Source organism: Molossus molossus, unplaced genomic scaffold (genome assembly GCF_014108415.1).
Source record: "Molossus molossus isolate mMolMol1 unplaced genomic scaffold, mMolMol1.p scaffold_m16_p_14, whole genome shotgun sequence".
NCBI classification, from domain to species: Eukaryota; Metazoa; Chordata; class Mammalia; order Chiroptera; family Molossidae; genus Molossus; species Molossus molossus.
This window is the reverse complement of record NW_023425349.1, coordinates 27,153,406-27,172,580: the sequence shown is the minus strand read 5'-3', so window position 1 is coordinate 27,172,580 and position 19,175 is coordinate 27,153,406. Positions and strand designations below refer to the sequence as shown.

General features: G+C 34.8%; 1 protein-coding gene across 1 annotated transcript in view; it reads left to right on the top strand.

Annotated features, from left to right (window-relative positions):
- The window catches only part of LOC118630052 (protein ZBED8-like), a 123,682-nt gene that overhangs the window by 41,085 nt on the left and 63,422 nt on the right, over positions 1-19,175 (top strand).

The following is a 19,175-nucleotide window of genomic DNA, read 5'->3' as shown; positions in this document are numbered from 1 at the left end:
TGTGTATATGTGTGTGTGTTTACTACAGTAATTTTATAAATGATTTGTATTTACTGCATCTTAACTAAAACATTTTCTGGATTTTATGATGGACAATTTTTAAATGCTCCAAGCATTTTGTTGATTTTTATTCTAAACTTTACTCCTACTTAAATAAAGATTTTTTTTTATGACTTTGATATGTGCCCAAAGCAAGGGAAATGAGATTCTTTGCCAACATTGCATTGCACCTGCTCACCATTACACCCTACCCAATGTATGCTAGATTAAATGGTTAGTTGATATAAACTCACATTACGATATCTGCATTGTACCAAAATGAAGGGAGCTGGAGCTACAGGTGGTCTCAGCAGATGTTTAAAAGGAGCTCTATGTTGATGAAGTATACTATGTTTTTGTGTACTGTGTAGGAGCCAATTTTGCACATCCTGGATTTTCTGGCCCAGGCACCACATCAGTTACAAGTTGTGCCTATGCCCACCCTCGATTTCATTGTTATAGGATAGTGGTACCGCCAAATCAAGGACAGTCTACTTACTGCTGCTTGCCTTGGGTTAGCTGCTGCTGCATGAGATTTAGCCTCCTAAGAAAAATTGTTTTCAAATGCTGGTGATTCGCAGACAGGTAATAGCTTCTATTGGCTTACTGTCTCTTTCAATCCTTACTCCTTACAATTTGGGGGACATTAATGAGGCCTTGTAAATCTACCATTTTTTTCCTTCATTTTTTTCAGAAGTTGCTATAGATCAGGCCATTTCCTTTGTTTGCTTCCTACAAGTAAAATATTTTGGCATATGGTTAAAAACGTTTCCAGGTTTAACAGTCATCTGTGGTCTTCCTTGATTCTTATATTTCTTTTATTAATTTCAATAGTGATCAAGGTGTGAGAGGAGTGAATCAGTTTCCTATCAATACATATATAGATATCTCTGAAGTATTTGCATAAAGATAACTTTACAATTATTTCCAATCCTTACAATTATCTTTACTTTTAATTATACAAAAGAAAATAAATTCTGAAATAATCAACTATTTAACAAGTTTAATTTAATGAAAACATTCATTATGATGATTCGTAGGTTGAAAAGTAAACTAAAGTGCTTATTCACTAAACAATACGTTTTAAAATTTTCAAATAAAATGCCATTCATTAAAGGACTTTTTTTAAAATAGCTTTTCACTTCTAAACTTTTCATGCTGAATTTAGTCTCATGGTGATTTAAAACTGACAGAGAAACCCTGTATCAATAATGACTTTTCAAATCAGTTGCACACACACAAACCAGATGTACACACAAAACATACATATATACACACACACAAATACAATTAAAGTAGAGAAACTGAAATAAGATGTGGATTGCATCAATGTCAATATCCTAGTTGTAATATGGTACAATAGCTCTTGCAATTACCATTGGAAGAAACTAGGTAAAGGATACATGAGATGTATCTATTATTTCTTATGTGTATGTAGACTTAGACAAATAGTTTATAATTATCTAAAAATAAAAAGGTTAATTAAAAATTTTAATCTATAAGATATGTTCTAATGTAAAAATATAAATAATACATCTAAATATTAATTTTCTTTATAAATAATAAATATATAATCAAGTTATAAAAATTGTTCATTTCACATATTTAAATTAACTTTTTGGTCTAAGTACTAAAATTTCCAAGATGATTTCTTTTGGAATTATTAAGCAAACAATTTTATTTTTATTAACATTTTTTATAAATTCATAATTCTTTTTTACAAATAAATTTATAAATTTCTATATGCATTTGACAACATTAGTAATTAGAAAATACTGAGTTGGAGAATTTTAAATCATATCTTTATTGGATCTGGAACACTTTATACAACTTGTTCTTCCTTTTAAACTCATTTATAAATGTCTGTTCATGAAACTGAATGGTACTGCTTACACAGCTATTTCTATCTAGATATATTTTCTATTCTCAATAGCAAGCATTATTGATTTTTCACATAATCAATGTTAGGATTACATGTATCTTTTGAATGACTGCCATCCATCAAATGTGGTATGTAAATAAATAAAGACAAGAGATCCTACACCTTATCTGGTTTGGGTCAGTGGTTTGAGAGACAGCCTGCAATATGGAAGGGTCATGGGTTTGATTCCCAATCAAGGGCACCTACCTGGGTTGTAGGTTCTATCCCTGGCCCTCATGGGGGGTCAAACGGGAAGCAATCAATTGATGTCTCAATGTTTCTCTCTCTCTCTCTCTCCCCCCCCCCCCCTTCTACTCTATCTAAAAATCAATGGAAAATATCCTCAGGTGAGGATTAACCAAAATAAAGACAAGAGATCCTCAAAGTTTAAAAATACCTTAATGTTTATAGTTCTATTTGTGTGTATTTCAAAACAGATGAATTATAAATATATTGAATAATTCACCAAACTAAAGTCAAATTAGGTGTATTACATTATGTTGATTATCATGTGTATTCATCAGAGTCCTGAGAAGAAATGAATGTCAAAATAGAATTAAACAAGTAGCAGAAAGTATAATAAGGCATTTCAATAGGATGCAGGGAAATCACAGGGATACTTTGGGACTAGTAATAGAGTCTGTGTATTCCTCTATAGGCATGAAAAGACAAGAGAAAGAGCAGAAAGATGAGCTGAGGTTGCCTCCTCTTTAGGAAGCCAGAAAGTAAGAGAACCAGCCAATTTAATTGATATATTAAGTTTCCTGGGTCAGCGTTGAATGAAAAAGATAAAGATTGACTCTTGAAGAGCAAATAAAAGATAGATAAAACAGTATGTTTTGTATTTAAGAAAATAGCAATATTCTTACTCTTTAGAAATCTAAAGTCATTTGATAAAGACCACTTAAAACATACATGCATTGCTAACAGCAAAACAAAAGAAAACAAAAAATACACTAACTAGGCTGAAAAATCCAATTTCATTAAATTTTCAGCACCTACTCCTCCCCTGCAAAACAGCGATAAAAACAATGAAGCCACAGTAACAGTCTTGGGCTTCATTCAGTATGCTCTAGAACACGCCCAATTCATTCATTCATTGGACCTTTGTTGAGCACCCTCTGTTGTGCCTGGAATTATGTTATGTATTGAGATACAAAAATGAATAAGCCTAGGTCTCCATGTATACATATCTTAACTATAGTGGTTATTTCTTATTCTTTCACGGGCTTTTTTGTATCATCTCCCTTACCCCAGGGCAGTCGATCTATTTTTATAAGGGCACTTACTAATTTGCATCCTTGATGCTTACATTGTACTTTTAATCTACTCCCTTTCCAAAGGACATTTATATTAAGTATTCTCCTCTTGGCTATTTTTGCACATCAGACCTAGTGACAGTGGAACATAGGAAAACAAGATCACATGGTAGACTAGTGAATTTCAAGTGAAGTTGAGGGTATTGTCTTTCAAGTCTAAAAGCGAGAGAGCAGCAAAAGTCCAGTATCTTGCTGATTTTGTCAGTATAAACTTCCCTCAGTCCTCCCGTCCCTCTACTTCTTCTGACCCTTCCTTCTCAGTCTGTGGTCACTGCTTGTGGTTGTCCTGTCAGAGTCACCCTTTGCCTTTTTTCTCATTATTTCTGTTATTTTCATATAATTTTGTGGTGCTTTTCACTAAAGTCCATCACTCTTGCATGTGGCACTTGTTCAAGTATCTGTGTTTAGGGGTCTCCAAAAAAACCAGTATGGACTGATGGAAATCATTTCTAAAGAGTAGCAATTTGGTAGGGGGGCTGACACCCAGTAAAATGACTTCCTATGGACCTGTCCCTTGTGTGCAGGGGTACATAAACTGTTTTAACTGTAGTGTCTGCAGGACAGTTTTAGATGAGAGAGTCAATCATTCTGACACTTGTAAAACCCAGGACAAGATGAGCTCTAAATCTTGGCTTCTATGGTAATTTACCAATTTATTTATTACCCCTGCTGCCTTCACCAACCTTTCTGGCCATAGTGATCTTACTAAAACTCCAAATAAACACATTACATCCTTGCATAATGATGCCTTGTCTTCTTCAGACTAAAATCCAGACTGGCCACAGGCAGTCCCTCTGACCCATTTCTTGTTTGTTTTTCCCCAAACGTATGCATTAGGACATATCAAGTGAACTGTAATATCCTAAGATTTCCATCCCTGATCACACTCGCGTGACGTTTCACGTCCTCTGCCTTAGCTGAAACAGTTTGTCTTCTAAGACCAACTGCTTAAAACCAACATCAATTTCAAGAATGAGTCAAGCCTTCCCTCTTCTGGGAGAATCCTCTCCATGTTCTAAACGTGTTGAGACAGCTTCTCTCTTTGGGTGCCCCACATCTCTCTTCATGCAGAGCTTTTTCTTTTCGTACCAGTGTTTGTATCTCTCTCATACCATCCTCTATAATTTGTATAACTTTCTTCTTTTAAGCTGGGTTTTATTTTATTTTTTTCCTCAAAGATTGGAATTATCTTTTTTTTTTTTTTTATGGCTCTCATTGGACCTTGAAATGACCAGGCATCAAACAAATATTTGCTAGGAAGTTTCTGGAACATCCAGGAAAAATGGTATTGCTAAAAAGTATGATAATTCTGCCTTCTTATCACTATTTATAGAGAAATTATGTGCATAGTTTATGTATTCCAGTTATTTTATTGAAAAATTAGCTGAGGTAGAAAAAGCATGAATAATTTAGTTTCAATTATTCTGGTATATTCTGCCTTCTCAAGAAGGGAAATGGAAGAGAATGGGACAAACAAAGCAAACCGCATTGGGAACTTTGTATTGATTCTTCTTTATGTGTAATATTATTAACATGACTATTTTATGGAGTTTATCTATAAATAAATCTGCCCACAAAAGAATATAGAAATACAGAGTTTCAGATCTTTGTTCTAATCGTAAAGGTCTAACGAAAGTCATGAATTAACAGTTTCCAACGATAAAGATAACCTTATTTCCACTGTTAGTACTTTTTAAACATTTTCTGCCTCTTGTTTAAATCAGTAACAGCCACTTTTAAAGCTCACAGAACTTTTATTTTAGGGATATCTTGAGTTTACTCTTAAGAAATACAGTGGTTGGGAAAATGGACAGATAGCCATCAGATTAAGAAGCACAGTTCTTAAAGTAAAAGAAGTCAATTTTATGAATAATATTGCTGAAGCTAATTCTTGGAGAAATCAAAATACCACTGAGGTAAAAATAAACAAAAATTAAAAGCAATGGTACATAACTTCCTATATATGACTATTTATATAACTGTTGAATATATAAAATTTTGTTAACAATTATATTATCTATTTTCAGCTATATCCTGATACTAAAAGCTGAATAATACATTAACTCAATAAAAACATAAGCATTATGTGTAAAACATATTAAAGAATAAAATACATTATTTTTACACTCTATGGTAATTGAAACATGGAAAGGCAAGCCACAGAGTAAAAGAAGATATCTGAAAATTCTTATTAGCAATATAAAATAACAACTACAAATCAATAAGATGAAATTGGCGTGCAATTTTACAATTGGTTAAAAGACATGAAGACACTTCACAGAGGGGAACATCCAAATGGATAATAACTATACATAAAAAATGCTAAACATCATTATACACCTAGCAAATTTATAATTTAAAACTAAAATGAGGTAAAACTACATATGTGCACATTGGCTTATATATCTAATCTTTAACCCAGTTATTTCTTGAAAAGGTGGGCCTTTTAATATTCAAAATTACACCTCAATATAAAAAGGCAAGTAAAAAATACAAATCAGAGGTACTTGGATCATAGGAGAAATAAATCGGTACTGTGGATTTAGAGCTCTCATTCGGAGAGGTTTTTAGATGATTTGTAGGGGGCAAGCCATGCGTATTAAAATCCACTTTATTCAATGCCTCCCTTGTATGGTTTAGTTTTAAACAATACGTGACGTTTTGATGTCAGGGAAATGCACTTGGGCACAAGTTGGGCATGGAATTAAAGGAGAGGGAATAAAAGTGTGGCAGCCGGATCCCTTGAAGGAGGAAGGAAAAGAGGAAGGAAGAACAAAGGGACAGAGTGGAGTGAGAGAGGGATGCAGGGAAAAGGCAGAAAGGGTTGTTTTTCTTCACTTTGTTAAATCTGTGTTAAGGAGCACTTTGTGTTTGGATTTTATGGTCTGTAATAATACATAGCTTGGAAAAAAAATCAAATTTATTTATTATCTGTTTAGAGCAATGTTATATTTTAAAGAATTTTTTCTCTAGTTAGATAATATATTGATTCTATAAGTCTATGTTAATTCTAAGGTCAACTTATTAATGTAACATTTTGATAAAAAACTGATCAATATTTCATTAAAGAAAAATAGAGCAAACTGTGTTTCCAACCTAAAGCCGTCACAGTTCATCTGCAGATATATATTTAAACTAACAGAGTGAAATGTGTTTTAATAACTATTATACCAAAAACAAACAGTATTTAACAGTTTTTTAAAAAGTTAAAGTATTACCCAAAATACCACCTTCTATATTTGTATCCCTGTGCCCTCTGATAATTATGGAGACATGGCAAATATGCACCCACACACCACTGTGCTTGGTATCCGTGGTGACCATAAAATAATTATGATCAGAAATCCAGAGCCAGAATGCACAAATGAAAACCAGCATTATGCAACAAAATAGGTACATATACTTGAAACTGTTAAAAGTCCTCTGTGACTATAAAAAGCTTTGAAATACTATCAGTGACATCAGCTACTCTATTATTTAAAAAAAAAAAAAAAAACAGATTTAGACATGTAACTGTCTTGTGAGGTTAGTAGATACAAATATTGAGGTTGTCTTCCATTCAAAGTATTTCAATTGTTCTTCACATCTTTCATTAATATTGTATCATCAGTTCCAAGTGGCTAGCGTGTTTTTCCCTTTATCTTTTTACCTAAAACTGAGAAACATGCCTTCTCTCTGTTTTCAGAATATATTGCAATTCTCTGGTGTGAGCCCTTATCTTTCCAGGTACTGTTCTTGTCAAGTGGGGGCATCTTCTCCTTTTTGTTATTGGGAACCGGGCTGTTTGGAGATTTCTGGGGACATCCAAAACTCCTCTTAACTACCCCATCCCTCTGTTTTCACATTTGGATCAGTTATGATTGCAGCCAAAATTACACAGTTTAAAGCATCTCATCTTTTAGGAACTGTCATCTTTCAAAGTCTTACATGATGGATCTTTTCCTGGAATTATTCAGTTCTGCCCTTTTCAAGTGACCTATTTGACCCAGACTCTTTCCAATCGTCAGCATTAACCTGATTTGTCAATTTCTCTGAGGATCCCTGTCATTTCTGTTTAACCTGCTTTATCCATCTGATTTCAATCAGATGTATGGTATGAACACCTCTACTGGGTTCCTCTATCACTGAGATATATCTTTATTTTAAATTTAATTGGCCAGTTTATTTTCTCCCTTTTTTCCTCTGACAGACCTGAGCAATACATTCCAATTTATACAGCACTGGCACAGAATTGTTCCTCAGTTATTCCTCTTCTGCCTCACTTGTAATACACTCAGCCTCCAGCAATTCTTCAAAATCACCATTCAGGTGCTCCTTCTAGTTATGGCTCCAGTGGTTCCTGCTCCAGGTAAAAACCTTGGTTCTTATCTCTCTGTTGAGGCACCTGGGTCTCCGGGTCTCAGGGTGCCATGAGCCCTAAGTTCTCTGATGGGTCCAAGAAAATCACTGATTTTAGTTGGTACAGTTTTGTCTTGTATTAATGGGAGTGACATCTTCCAAGCTCTTTATATTCCAAGTTTAAATGAGATTTTTAATCTTCCTGGTTAATGTTGATACTTTCTGTTATTCATTCAGTCTTTAATTTACTGACATTTAATATACAGTTATTTTATATTTTGTTTATGAATATTTGGATATTAGTATCTAAATATGGTTGTGGTATTTAATTTTGGAGAATTAAGTACAGAGTTATGATAAACTGGCTTTACTCTTGAGGCAATCTGAGTTTAATTCTCCTGTGGGCTTCATTAGGTATTATCAATCAGCAGCCACTTGCATTTAATATCTTGGCTTGGGGTTTCCCTGACCTCAAAGATACTAAATATTCTCTCCCCAGAGCCATGGGAAAGCACATTATCATTACTTATTCTCAGAAGGGACTTTTATTTCCATTTTCTAGCTAGAGAAAGTCAGACATGTCCCTCATGATTTTATTTTACTCTTCACTTTCACTGAAGTTGCAGCCATGGCAAGGGACCTCTTTCAGGTTCAGCTACTGATTTAGATTGCATATCCCAAAAGATTTACAGTCCCAGGACTGTATTTTCCCCGGAATCCCTTGGTCTCTGATTTAGCTTCGTGTTCTGGTTTCTGGTCTTAGTTTATTTTGACGAGTCCTTTAGTGATTTCCTTCCATTTCCTGTTAGTTCAGCAATACATTTTAAATATTTAACATTTGGGGGAATAAAAATCTATGTATTTTGCAACAAAAGGGCTTTTCTAATCATCTAGTCTGTAACTCTGCTAGAAGCTGATTCACGCACTAACTAACTCTTCAACCTTCTCTAAATGGCATCTTTTTTCACAGTTACTATGAAAATATGGCCTCAAGATCATCAATAATCTCTATGATGACAATTCCTTTGGTTACTTGACTTTTCTTTCCCTTTGTCAATCATCCTCTCATCAGCGAAATGCAGAGTTAACCTTTCCTCTCCTTTGGGGATGCTATCTTTTTGGTTGCCTGGCTAATAATTTTCCTCTTATCCTAGGCAAACTTCCTGATTGCCAGTATATCTCTTACTAAAAAGGGAAAAGGAAGGGAGGGAGGGAAGGAGAAAAGAAGAAACTGCTAAAAAAATGTTTTTATGCTTTTTATGCATCATTTAAAGTCACTATCTATCCTCCCTTCTCCATAAAATACTCCATCTTCTCCATTCCATACTATTTCAATTCCCTCAGCGTTTATGGCACATTTTGAGAGTACCATCTAGTTTAACACACATTTTTTGCATAATTTGTGTGTGTGTTAATCTTGAATTAAACTCATTCTAAAGACCCTAAAAGCAGAAATTACCATGTTCTTAAATAATGTCTCTCTCAAGTCCATTATTGAGCACAGTGCACCATGTGACACCACCATGTTGGTGTTCTAAGTTAACAGTAAAGTGCCCAGCACATGGTTGTTACTAAAAAGTTTTGTCAGACTTTCAAATGGCTTATTTTGTTCAGAATTCTAAAAGGTGCCACCAGATTGCTGCTCCCACTCCTTGAATCTCTCTGATGACATCTGTTGGTTTTGTCCTCACTCCACACCAGCAACATTGGCCACCTTACAGTTCCTTGAACATGTTGGGCATGCTCATACCTCAGAGATTTTTGCAGTTGCTGATTTTTTTTTTTACCTTCTTTTATTCCTTCATATATTAAAACAGCTTTCTTTTCTATCACCTTCTGGTCTTTATTCCCATGTTAATTTACTTCACATTGACCATGCTTTTTAAAATTACATCTTTCCCCAAAACTTTCCCATTTTTTCCTTTGATTTATTTTTCTCTTTAGTGTATGTCACCATATGATAGCCTGTAAGCTTTACACATGTATGGTTTTATCCTATTTTATCTGGGAGAATGAAAGCTTCAAAAGAGCAGGGTTCTAGTCTTCTTGTTTAATATGTTCTTCCATTTATTGGCATACATCCTAGAACATAGCAGGGGCTCAGTAAATATATGTTAAACACATACATAAATTAAGGGGTGAACTGTGTGTCTTTTTATAAATTGGAAAGCTATCATCAGAAAGCCTTCCTATATTTTGTACATTCCTCACCTAAGAAATCTTGGTGAGAAATTGCCTGACTCCCGATTAGAAGATTAATTTAACAGAGTGATGTTCAAGGCCTCCTTTGCAGCTGGTCACATGACCAACTAAACTCATCAGATACATCTTTGACGTTGAATTACAAATGAGGGAAAGTAAATGTCAAAGTTAAACTTTTTTCTATTTTCCCAAGGGATGCTTCAAAAACTGGATTATAAGGAAGAGATGGTACAGGTTAAGAGATTCGTTGTTTAAAGAATTTGTTCCAACTGTCTTCCACTTCTTCAAGTCATAAGCTCAGCCAGTCCCAGAAAACTTGCTTGCTTCATCACATTGTCCCCAATTGTGTCTGATTTCTTTTGCTTAGCAATACAATTATAAACTTTTCAATTAGCTATAAAGGCAATGCTTCTAGTTTTATGTTTTTGCTCATAAGTTTCATACAGTTATAGCCTTTTCCACTTCAGCATCCTTTTTAGTAAAACATGGGGGGGGGGGTTTACAAGACTGACATACTTAAGGTGGTTCTATAGCTTTGTTAGCTTCCTGCTTTTATTAGTAAGAGATTTGAACATAAGGAGCACTGTGACTTTAGTTACCTATTAACACTGGTAATAAAAATAAAGCCATTATTTTGTAAATTATTCACATTTTTTCTTTGAAACTTTCTACTAAAACTACACTGCTTGTAAAAGTAAATAATGACATCCATAGTCTTAATAGCAAGACACAGTCCTTTGGCTTCCATTTAAGGGACATTCATAGGATTCATATATGACACTGATAAGGGCAATTTGTTACTTGATAGTATAATCATAAAATGTTATTTGATTTATGATGCAAAACCACCCATCACGTATTAGGAGTGAAATCCTACCATATTGACACGATAGTTACAAAAAATTAATATTTTTCAAAGAATGAAAGAAAATTATGGATATATTTTTTAAACTTTTTATTGCATTTACTAGGGTGATATTGGTTAATAAAATTATATAGATTTCAGGGATGCAATTCTATAATACGTCGTCTGTATATTGTATTGTGTGTTCACCACCCCAAGTCAAGACTTCTTCCTTCACCATTTATCTCTCCGTTCCCTTTTCTACCTTCCTCCACTCCTCTTTCCTTCTGGTAATAATCATGCTGTTTTCTGTGTCTATGACTTTGTTTATTTATTTATTCCATTTTTGCTTAATCCCGTCACTTTTTCACCCAGCTCCACAACTCTCACCCTCCCCTCTGACAGCTGTCAGTCTGTTCTCTATGAGTCTGTTTCCATTTTGTTTGTTATTTTATTTTGTTCATTAGATTCCTCATAGAGGTGAGATCATATGGCACTTGTCTTTCTCTAACTGGCTTATTTCACTTAGCATAATCTTCTTCAGATCCATTCATGTTGCTCAAAGGGTAAGATTTCTTTATTTTATGGCCAAGTGTAAATGTACCACAGCCTTTGTTATCCACTCATCTACTGATGGGCACCTGGGCTGCTTCAAAATCTTGTCTATTGTAAATAACACTGCAATGATCATAGGGGTGCATATGTTCTTTAGAACTGGTATTTGGGGATTTTTAGGATATATTCCCAGGAGTGGAATCACTGAGCCAAAGGCAGTTCCATTTTCAATCTTTTGAGGTAATTCCATACTGCTTTTCACCGTGGCAGCAACAGTCTGCATTTTTTAATGTTTTCACTTGTATTGGGTTCATGGGAGACCTGAAGCCTTACTCTAATCATTGTCCACCTCTCCAATCTCCTTTCTTAGAAGTTATATGCTCAATTTATGAGTCAGACATATCAGATTTGAATACTGGCTCAAAACTTACTGAGTGGAATATCTTAGGCTAATTACTTAACTTTTTGGAAAAAACAGTTTTCTTAGATTTAAAATGGAAATAAATTGTATGGTACTATTAGTTACATAAATTAAATGACAATATATGTCATATATAAAAATATATGATATATATAAATTCTAATTATTTGTTACATGAATTAAATGATATGGTATATATATAACATGATACATAGACTATTTAAAGCCACACACACACACACACACACACACACACACACGGTCTAAATACTACCAGATACCTAGAAAGTATGCAAAAGATCATATATAGCTCCTGTAACAAGGGCAGGATGTAGAATAGGAATTTAGAAAGGTTTGTTATATAAATTTATACAAATATTAGTCCTATCATTGTTTTATTACCCTGCTATATTCCAGTGATATGAACTTATCTTTTATTTTATGACTACACAGTGTTTTTTTAGTTTTTGACACTTTCTATGTCCCACAACCCCTTTGGGAACATCTTTTCTATTTTTTCTACCTAGTAATTGCCTGCTTTACTTCTATAACTCATGTCCAGTGTCATCTAAACCTTGACTTACCTTGACTAAAAACCCCTGATACCTGAGTTGTTTCTAAAATACTGACTTTATTTCTAATATAAGGTGTTTGACAACTAATATACGGTGTTTTAAACATTGTCTCTTGTTGATATTTCTCATCAATATATTAGTTCATTAAAGGGAAGAGTTATGGATTGTTCATCTGTTCTTCTCAAAGAACTAGCATGCTGTATTCTGATAAAAAGTGGCCAATTTCATTATTTCTATTTTAGCAAATCAACACTATTTTCTCCAATGCATTCAATATTATCTGTCTGGTATCTAATATTTATCTTGAAGCCACACTGGAATTAATGAGATGCAGAGAGGAGAGCATGGTCTCTGACCCAACATTTCAAGCTTCATTTCACGGTATCTATAATATTTAATGGTAGATGAGGAAGTAATTTGACTGAATATCACTGCAATAGCAATTCGAGCTATTGTGTAATGTGCGTTGCCTCTGAAAGGCAAAGACACATTATGTTCCATTTAGGACAATCAGCATGATTGTCTCTTTTTGGAAAGATTAAAAATGTTCTGCCATACATACAATTTGAATAGCTTAAAATACAATTTGTTTTCAGGTTGAAGATTTAGTGCTGTGGTGATCTTTATTATAATATCCAACTGATATTCCTGAACAATTTTTTGTTGTTGTAAAGCATACACTTTTATGAAGTTGCTAATGATATGGCTATTGTACAATTCAGAGCCAAAGCACAGATAAATTCCTTTTAATCATGAGTAAGGTACATGAAATAACTGAATTTGAATAATCTGGAGAGACAAATATTCATTCTATTTTCAAAGACCTCCACCAGAATATATTGTCTTGTTTGCTCTCTCATTGCCCAGTGCAGCTTATTCCATCTCACACAGGCCCATGAAAATTATGATCCTTCATGTCCCTCATATTGAGGACAGAGACTTCCAGGTTATCCTCATTTATCTTCCACGACTAAATCCATTCTTCCCACCTGTAGGTCACGAGAGTCTCTACACCGATTTCCCCTGACTCTGTACAATCATGTGTTGCAGAAAAACTGAAGTCCTAATTGCTTGAAAGCTATGTATTGATTCGGTTGAGGTTGTTCTTCCAGAGTCAAGGTGAATCAGTGGGTATAACTTCTGAGCATGCATTCTAAGCTTTATTTTACCCTAAGCTGCATAGAGATTTTACTAAGTGAAGCATGTTCTGAAATGTTATCTCAAGAACTAATATTCTTTTATTCCTTTCTGGAATGTGACTAATTAAGATCCACAATAGAAAGACATTTATTGTTAGCTTTTTAAAATGTGTTTTTTATTTTGTTTTTTAATTTTTAATGTGTTAAAAGACATATAAAATGTATCATCTTAATCATGTTTTCTCTTTTTTTCTTTACCAAAACATCTCAGTATTTATTCACCTAGGCCTTCAACACACATATATACATGCACATAAACACAAACCAGAGTTTGCCAATATTAACACACATACAATGAAAATCACACCTTATCTATTCTGAGATTCTCCCTTTCCTACCCTGCTTCTGTGATGTCTATGTTCTTTTTTTCAAGTGTACAGTTCTGTGGCATTAAGTATATTCACGTTGTTGAATAACCATCATCACCATACATCTTCAGAATTATTTTCATCTTACAAAACTGAAACCTTATAACCACTGCACATTAATTGCCATTCTCTCCGCCCTCCAGCCTCTAGCAACCACCATTCTACTTTCTGCCTCTGTGAATTTGACTACTCTTGGTGCTTCAAATAAGCAGAATCATACAATATGTGTCTGTTTGTAACTGGATTTATTTCACTTAGCATAATGTCCTTAAGGTGTGTCCTTAAGGTGTGTAAGTTTGTGATTATAGATCTATTTTACACTAGTACTGTATAATATGATAGGCACTAGTCACATGTTGCTATTGGACACCCGAGATATAGCAAGTGCAACTTGGGATTTAAAATTTATATTTAAATTTATTTTAAATAATTTAAGTTTAAATGATCACACACGACTAGTGGGCTTTCCATTAGACAACACAGCTCTATATAGTCTGCATCAATTATTTTCCTGGTTTTATCAATTCTAGATATGGTTTTGATTGCTATGATATATTATGTTTAAGTTCATATACATCTTCCTCTCATTCAACTACTATCACTTTTAAAAATAAATCTCTGTCTCCATTATCTTGGTACCTTTAAAATGATGCACCAAACATTTAGTCCTTTGTTCAACCATTATAAACAAACTTGTTGAATGGTATTAACTCTCCTGCCTTTTCTGATAGCTTTCTGTACTTTCATTTTTACATGTCATAAAAGTTAATAACAGTGCAATTTCTTCTGTGATTGTAATTCAGGCTTCATTGTTTTGAGCTGACAAATATTATTTACAGTAAATCCCAAAGATCATTACAGCTACCTCTCCTTTCTTGTACTTATTTTTGTTCTGCTTCTCTAGAATTTTTAGATCGTTATCTTTTTGGCACTACTTACACTTATTGTTTGATTTCCCGCTTCTTCATTTAATCACATATTCTGTAAGGCTTTTGCTCAGAGACCTCCCAGCAAGCACCCACTGTTCTCTAGCTCCCATCTAGACCAGCTGCTCCCTAGATCTGCTCAAAAGCTGGCAACTTGCCCTTCCCTTCTCCGCTTTCCCGGGTTCTACACACTGCTGTCTAACACCATGTTGCTAGTTCTTTCCTCTTCATTTAAGTGGTTTATCAAGCAACTTACCAAGAACAATTGGTATGCTAGAGGTAAACTTTGAGTCACTACGTTTTACTAAAATACATATACTCGGTTGCAAAGTTGGTTTGCTATAAAATTCTAGGCTGAGATAGTTTTCCCTCTGAACATTGGAGCCATCGACTCACTGTAGTCGTTTCACTAATAGTCCTTGAGAGGCTCTGTGCCACGTGTATAATTTATTTTCGGGTGACCTGTTTGTTGTACCTGAAAGTTTTAGTATCTGCTTTTCTTGTACCCGGCTTTGCTCTGAATGATGACAGACTTCATATTAGAGATTCATCATTCTTTGGAATATATATTTGAAAAGGAATTAGAAATTCTTTAGGGTATATATTGTTTATTTGTCATCCTTTGTTCTACTTGTTTGAATCCCTGTCACATTCAGTTAGAGATCCCACTTGATCAATATTTTCCTTCTTTCATACTTCAGCTCAGTGAGGGCCTGTCTCCTGTTAATACCAGGTCCCAAAGTGGCAATCCACTGTTGATATTCATCAGTGACTATTCAAAGGAAATGCACAATTATTTAGTTATCTCTCTCTCATTGAAATGCCCTTACCTTTGGACACAAGCATATATATTCATTTTATTTATTTATTTATTTATTTATTTATTTATTTATTTTATTTAATCCTCACCCTAGGACATTTTTGCATTTATCTTCAGATAGAGTGGGAGGGGGGAAGAGAGAGAGAAACATCGATGTGAAAGAGAGACATCGAACGGTCGCCACCCACACAACCCCAACTGAGGCCGGGGAAAACTGCAACTGAGGTACATGCCCTGCGGCAACCATACCCGGGACTGTCCGGTCCTCAGGCCGACGCTCTAACCACTTAGCAAACTGGCCAGGGCTTATTTATTTATTTTTAATCTTCACCCAAGGATATTTTTCCATTTATCTTCAGATAGAGAGAGACGGGGGAGAGAGAGAGAGAGAAATATTGACGTGAGAGAGACATATTGACTGGTTGCCTCTCACATGACCCTGACCAGAGCTAGGGACAAACAGCACCGAGGTACATGCCCTTGACCAGAATCAAACCTGAGACTCTTTGGTCCGCAGACCGACACTCTAACCGCTGAACCAAACCAGCCAGGGCACAGGCATATTTTTTATTTTTTATTTTATTTTATTTTTTTTGTTATCCTCACCCGAGGATATTTTTCCACTTTTTGTATAGATAGAGTGGGAGGGAGAGAGAGGAAGGGAGAGAGAGAGAGAAACATCGATGTGAAGGGACACATCGAGTGGCTGCCACCCGCACGACCAACCAGGGCCGGGGACAAACTGCAACCGAGGTATGCTCCCTTAGCGGGAACTGAACCCGGGTCTCTCCAGACCGCAGGCCAACGCTCTAACCGCTGAGCCAAACTGGCCAGGGCCACAGGCATATTTTTTAAAGATAAGCATTATGACTATCTATGATTAATAAATGGGTCTATGCTTAGAATAGCCTCAGAGAAAAAACCAATTATCCCATTTAGTATTTTACTGAAATAGTTGGGAAACTTACCCAAAGACTAGAATCTAGAGCTAGTAAATCCCAATTTTTATTTTTGCATCCTTCAACAAAATGCCCTACCACAAAGAGAGTGTAGGTTCTTTCTACCATAAACTAAAGACCAAAGGATCCTACAGGAGATTTTTTTTTTTTAATGTGATACTTTTTTTATTAGAAATTCATCAAGTCTCAATTTAGAAAAAGAAAGCCAGTAAACAGCAACCACATCGTCCTTCTCCCTAAAGTATAATGTCAATTTTTTAAAAAGGTGAGTAAAGTTTTGGGGGTAACTTCAAACTTTAATGTAAGATTTTTCTTCATTGATGGTAATGTATTCCAGTTATTTCTATCTGATCTCAGCAGCAGCGCACAGCTGGTTCAGAATGCAAATGCCCTTCCAGATGCGTCTGCTTTGATTTCAGTATCTGTCGATGGGATTTTCATAAGGCAAAACTTCTGCTGGGAAGGGAAGCCCATGTGACAGTGATCTGATAATCTAGCTAAACTTGAAGTTTCCCAAAACAAAATCACAGTGACAACTAATTCTTTAGCTACACAGGAAGATTCTAACCATTTCTCCTGCACTGAGTCCAGGTTTTAAAAATATCACCTAAAGTTTCTCTCATTTTTATCTTGAAATTTCCTTCATAAGACATACTATTAGTTCCTTCTTTGAGATATATGTTCCTCAAACTCTTACTTTCAAGTTTCCATTGAAAGAATACATTTTTAAAAATGAGAAACCTAACCTGCCCTTCAGATTGTGTCCTAAATTTTAAAAATGTTTTGCTTACCTCTGTCCCTCATGTTCACGTATGTTATTACTAACAAGCGTCGTATTTCTGCTCTTTGTATTGATTAAGTTCCTTTCCCTGTTCTTTTCTGATGGCAAAGAGGGTGTGGGTTTTCATCCTTATTTCTTGCTAAATTTTCTCAAGCATGTATTCCTAGTGATTAATTAGCTGTGAATTATGTTTTAGTCTTTTTCCACATGTACCAGACTGATAGACTTTCTTTCTTATAGAAAACTTCTGTCGGTTGGGGGGTGGGGGTGGGGGGTTGGGGACTGAACTCAGAATAAAACTTCACAATTAATTAAAATGTATGGCTTGTCTCGGGGACAATCACAGAATGGTATAGCTAACCAAGCAGATTTCCCTATTGTATTTCTATTTGTCTTTCTCTGGACTGTCGGTGGTCAAAATGAATAAGAAAGATACAAATAATTCTGCAAGTTTTAAAAACACTCCAGTAGATTTTTTTTCACTGTAAAAAGAAATAAACAAGGAATGGCATGTTTTTCCAGTTCTTTTGAAAGATGTGGTATTGTTATCTATTTTGCTGTAGTCACCTTTGTTTCAAAAACTAAGGAAAACAACTTGTTAATACTTAGCTGATGACAGATAGTCAACTACCATCACCACCAACAAGAAAATATATATATATTTTTTTTACTGGAATAATTGAAAACAAAGCCAGTGCTACTTGTGGATGCATAGGTGTGTGAGTGCAAGTGTGTATTTGCTTGTATTCTAAAGGGCAAAACTGATCCAAATCACTCACTGCCACCCAATATGTGCTGTTCTCCAGAATAGCACAATCAAGTCACTGCTGTAATAATTCATGGATGTAAGTGTATAATGTTCAACCTGGACATGTGCCATGACCGGGACTCGAACCAGGACCTCTCAGTCCATGGGATGACACTCAATCCACTGAGCCACACTGGCCTGGCAAATCAACTCAAAGGTTGATTTGAGTTTCTCTGGAGGTACTTGTTAGCTTTCTTTCTACTGAAGCAAATCAACTCAAAGGTCCCTATCCCTCAAACAAACAAAAATAAACACAATGTGCAACAAACACAATAAAATGAAGACCAACTGAAAAATTCTGCCTCATTTAACTTTATGTAAAGTTTTGAGACAAGTATGTTGGGTGCCTTGTGAATAACATTAAGATATTTGTCAGGCCCTTAACTATCCCTGACCCCCTGTTCTGGTCATGAGCATGAGACAATTGCTAAGCATATGCTTGTACTTTTCCATCACTGGTAATTCTACCTCCTATACCGGAAAGAAAAAAGTCAGGCACTTGGCATTTCTGTTTTATGTTTTTCTCAAGATGTACATGTGATGTGAGTCCCAGAAACACTGAGATGAGTGTGATTGAATGAGTAGCCTTCAATTAGGCCACCACTTAAAAAATAAAAGTAAACTGAAAGGTAAAAGTAAATTAAAAATTTCATGGAAAAAAATGGAACAGTAACACAATAAAATTTTAAGTGATGCGTTTAGATGGTTAGACTTTTATTTACTTCTTTGATTTCATTGTAATATTTTAATAATACCTATGAATTATTTTAAATATAAAAAAGTCTATTTAAAGTAATATTCTTTGTTGATAATAACGAAAAGTATTTTTGACGATGCAGCACATCAATGGAGGTACAATTTTAGAGGAAAAATATTTCATATTTCAGGGTTTTGAAGCATTGGATTCTTTTTATAATAGGGTTCATTCATTTACTTGTCAAAAGTCAGTTAGAGCTAAGTTCTAAAAGGAACATGATACTGCATGGAGCCATTCTTTTAGAAATGGCTTTAAATATTTAACAGCATATAAAAATTGCCATTGCAATAGGATTCTCAGAAGAAGATTAATCTGAGGTTAGCGTACAACATGCCTGAACAGT